This window comes from Cetorhinus maximus, chromosome 7 (assembly GCF_964194155.1).
Source record: "Cetorhinus maximus chromosome 7, sCetMax3.hap1.1, whole genome shotgun sequence".
Taxonomy (NCBI): domain Eukaryota; kingdom Metazoa; phylum Chordata; class Chondrichthyes; order Lamniformes; family Cetorhinidae; genus Cetorhinus; species Cetorhinus maximus.
The window spans coordinates 9,997,082-10,001,205 of record NC_135885.1 but is presented as its reverse complement, the minus strand read 5'-3'; positions in this window follow the sequence as shown (position 1 = coordinate 10,001,205).

The window sequence follows — 4,124 nt, the reverse complement described above, 5'->3', positions numbered from 1 at the left end:
AGCTCCCTTACCCCATTCCCACTAAATTGCTGACCACCTAACTTTTCTCCCCAGCCCCCATGCTGCCTATGATTAAGCCCCCCAATCGAGAGGAAATCCTGCTCCCGAGGGCTCCTGGCCATTCAGAGGCTGATAGCCCTGCAGTAGTCAGTGCTACTAGGAGTGATGGCCACTGCAGCCTGACAGTGAGGGCCACCATGAGGATCGCTGATGATTCTCAGATAGAGTTTAGAGTGGGCAGGATGAGGGTCATAGGGAGGGTGAATGGGTAAGGGGTGTGTTGTGGGGTTGCAAGGGCCGGGGTTTAGCTTCATGAGGGGTCCCTGCCTTCCAATGGCCGTCCCTTGATTGGGCAGAGTGTCCTAACAAGACACCCCCCCCACACTGTCAGTAACCTACTGGCAAACATGACAGGGTTTGTTGGGAGGCCTCCCCAGATATTGGGTGCTCCGCCTGCAGCTGATTCATTACTAGTGGTGGTGGGATGAAGACCTTGAGTGGACCCTAAATAGACACTTCAGAGCCTCAACTGGCCTCCGGTGTGGAAGGCCACTCACAAGCCTTCCTGCCCTGGACTTGATGGGAGGGAGATGGGAGGGTGGCGGGATCTCCACCCTGCACCCTCCTACCTGAAGACATTGCCCCCTGCCTCCAAATTCGCCTGGGGGGTGGGGTGGATAGAGGCATTAAATTCCATCCCATATTGTGTTGTGATGTACCATTGAGGGGTATATCCTGAACTGCTGTCCATCGTTATCCACCATGAGACAGGATGTGATGTATATCTGTATACAAAACAGAGCAGCAGTCCTCCAGGTCAGGTATGTTTACATAGCCATATAGTTACCATTGCCCATATATATAGTCTTATATTCAAATAAAGAGCCCACATTATTAAAAACAGAATTACCTGGAAAAACTCAGCAAGTCTGGCAGCATCGGCGGAGAAGAAATCAGTCAACGTTTCGAGCCCTCATGGCCCTTCAGCAGAACTGAAGCATAGTTTCAACAAGGGAGAAATTTAAATTGGTTTAAGGTGGGTGGGGGGGAAGAGACACATTGAGGGTGTGGTGTGAGCAGATAATCAAAAGATGTCAGAGACAAAAGGGTCAAAGAGGTGTTGAAGGTGGTGGTCTTTGTCTGAGAAAAGTGCTAATTAAGAATGCAAGACAGGATATTCAAAGTACAGCTCTAGTGGGGGTGGGGTGGAAAGACTAAAGGTTTTAGTTTTAGATTTAAAAATAATGGAAATAGGTGGGGAAAGAAGAATCTATATAAATTATTGAAAAAAAAGGCGGGTGGGGGGGGGGAAAGAAACGGGGTGGGGATGGGGGGAGGGGGAGTTTAAGATCTAAAGTTGTTGAATTCAATATTCAGCCCAGAAGGCTGTAAAGTGCCTAGTCGGAAGATGAGGTGCTGTTCCTCCAGTTTGCGTTGGGCTTCACTGGAACAATGCAGCAAGCCAAGGACAGACATGTGGGCAAGAGAACAGGGTGGAGTGTTAAAATGGCAAGCGACAGGGAGGTTTGGGTCTTTCTTGCGGACAGACCGCAGGTGTTCCGCAAAACGGTCGCCCAGTTTGCGTTTGGTCTCTCCAATGTAGAGGAGACCGCATTGGGAGCAACGAATGCAGTAGACTAAGTTAGGGGAAATGCAAGTGAAATGCTGCTTCACTTGAAAGGAGTGTTTGGGCCCTTGGACGGTGAGGAGAGAGGAAGTGAAGGGGCAGGTGTTGCATCTTCTGCGTGGGCATGGGGAGGTGCCATAAGTGGGGGTTGAGGAGTAGGGGGTGATGGAGGAGTGGACCAGGGTGTCCCGGAGGGAACGATCCCTACAGAATGCTGTCAAGGGGGGTGAAGGGAAGATGTGTTTGGTGGTGGCATCATGCTGGAGTTGGCGGAAATGGCGGAGGATGATCCTTTGAATGCGGAGGCTGGTGGGGTGATAAGTGAGGACAAGGGGGACCCTATCATGTTTCTGGGAAGGAGGAGAAGGCGTGAGGGAGGATGCGCGGGATATGGGCCGGACACGGTTGAGGGCCCTGTCAACGACCGTGGATGGAAAACCTCGGTTAAGGAAGAAGGAGGACATGTCCGAGGAGCTGTTTTTGAAGGTAGCGTCATCAGAACAGATGCGACGGAGGCGAAGGAACTGAGAGAATGGGATGGAGTCTTTACAGGAAGCAGGGTGTGAGGAGCTGTAGTCGAGGTAGCTGTGGGAGTCGGTAGGCTTGTAATGGATATTGGTGGACAGTCTATCATCAGAAATTGAGACAGAGAGGTCAAGGAAGGGAAGAGAAGTGTCAGAGATGGACCATGTGAAGATGATGGAGGGGTGGAGATTGGAAGCAAAATTAATAAATTTTTCCAGGTCCCGACGAGAGCATGAAGCAGCACCGAAGTAATCATCGATGTACCGGAGAAAGAGTTGTGGGAGGGGGCCGGAGTAGGACTGGAACAAGGAATGTTCCACATACCCCATAAAGAGACAGGCATAGCTGGGGCCCATGCGGGTACCCATAGCCACACCTTTTATTTGGAGGAAGTGAGAGGAGTTAAAGGAGAAATTGTCCAGTGTGAGAACAAGTTCAGCCAGACGGAGGAGAGTAGTGGTGGATGGGGATTGTTGGGGCCTCTGTTCAAGGAAGAAGCTAAGGGCCCTCAGACCATCCTGGTGGGGGATGGAGGTGTAGAGGGATTGGACATCCATGGTGAAGAGGAAGCGGTTGGGGCCAGGGAACTGGAAATTGTTGATGTGACGTAAGGTGTCAGAGGAATCACGGATGTAGGTGGGAAGGGACCGGACAAGGGGAGAGAGAAGGGAGTCAAGATAATGAGAAATGAGTTCCATGGGGCAGGAACAGGCTGACACGATCGGTCTGCCAGGACAGTTCTGTTTGTGGATTTTGGGTAGGAGGTAGAAGCGGGCTGTCCGAGGTTGGGCGACTATCAAGTTGGAAGCTGTGGGAGGAAGATCTCCAGAGGAGATGAGGTCAGTGACAGTCCTGGAAACAATGGCTTGATGTTCTGTGGTGGGGTCATGGTCCAGGGAGAGGTAGGAGGAAACGTCTGCGAGTTGACGCTCAGCCTCCGCGAGGTAGAGGTCAATGCGCCAGACAACAACAGTACCACCCTTGTCAGCGGGTTTGATGACAATGTTGGGTTTTTCCAGGTAATTCTGTTTTTATTTTGTTTTGGATTTCCAGCATCCGCAGTAGCTTTTAGCTTTTTGTTTTTAGCCCACATTATTGTTTGACCAATCTTTATTGTATGATTGATAAGTTTGTGATGTACAGAAGAATGCAACATGGTGGCAGCAGTGACATTAGCCAGTGATTTTTGAAAATTTGACTGAGAAACATATAAGCCTCAGCCCTTTCACATGCAACAGATTTCCTGGTGTGGAAGTGAAACAACTTTCAAATACTCACAGTGTTGGAGTGTGCAAATGATTCTGCACCACTGTAGGAATCCATCTGTGCTGGGACATTGCACCTCACTCCAGCCAGCAGGCATCAGGGCCATTTTATTTTGGGAGTTACGTTATTTTTTTTTGTTTTGGGAGTGCGTTAGTAGTCTGAGTTTACCTGCTGCAAAGGCTTGTGCAGGAACAGGCATTAGATGGACGAATCCTAGGGGTATAGCACAGGCAGGGGCATCCAATGCTGCTTCAGGCCATCTCTTCAGAAGGTAGGGGGAGAGGGGTGCAATTATATACCATCCAACAACAGCTCCCAATAGTTTATAGGAGGCTGTGAAATAAGAATCACTGTTAAATTTAGCTTCTCAGGCCTTGAGCTCTATGTCATGCCAAAAGCACAGCTCCATGGGTGAAGCTTGTAGAAAGCCTGCACAGTGTCACCTACACAGCCTACCAACAAACTGCGGCCAATAAAGGAACCACAGCTCAGAGGAGCCACAAGAAGAAGAACACAATATGTTGCATTTTCCCACCTCACCGTCATCAATCTCACTCGAGTCTTTTATCCTCTCCAAAGCCTCTCCTCAGCTCAGTGGGATTGACCTTGCTTGCTGGCAGCCTTGCCTATTACTCATGCCCACAGCAACTCCAACAATGGCTTCCCCTCCCGCCTCCATAGCTTCGTCCCTGACGTACCCCAAATA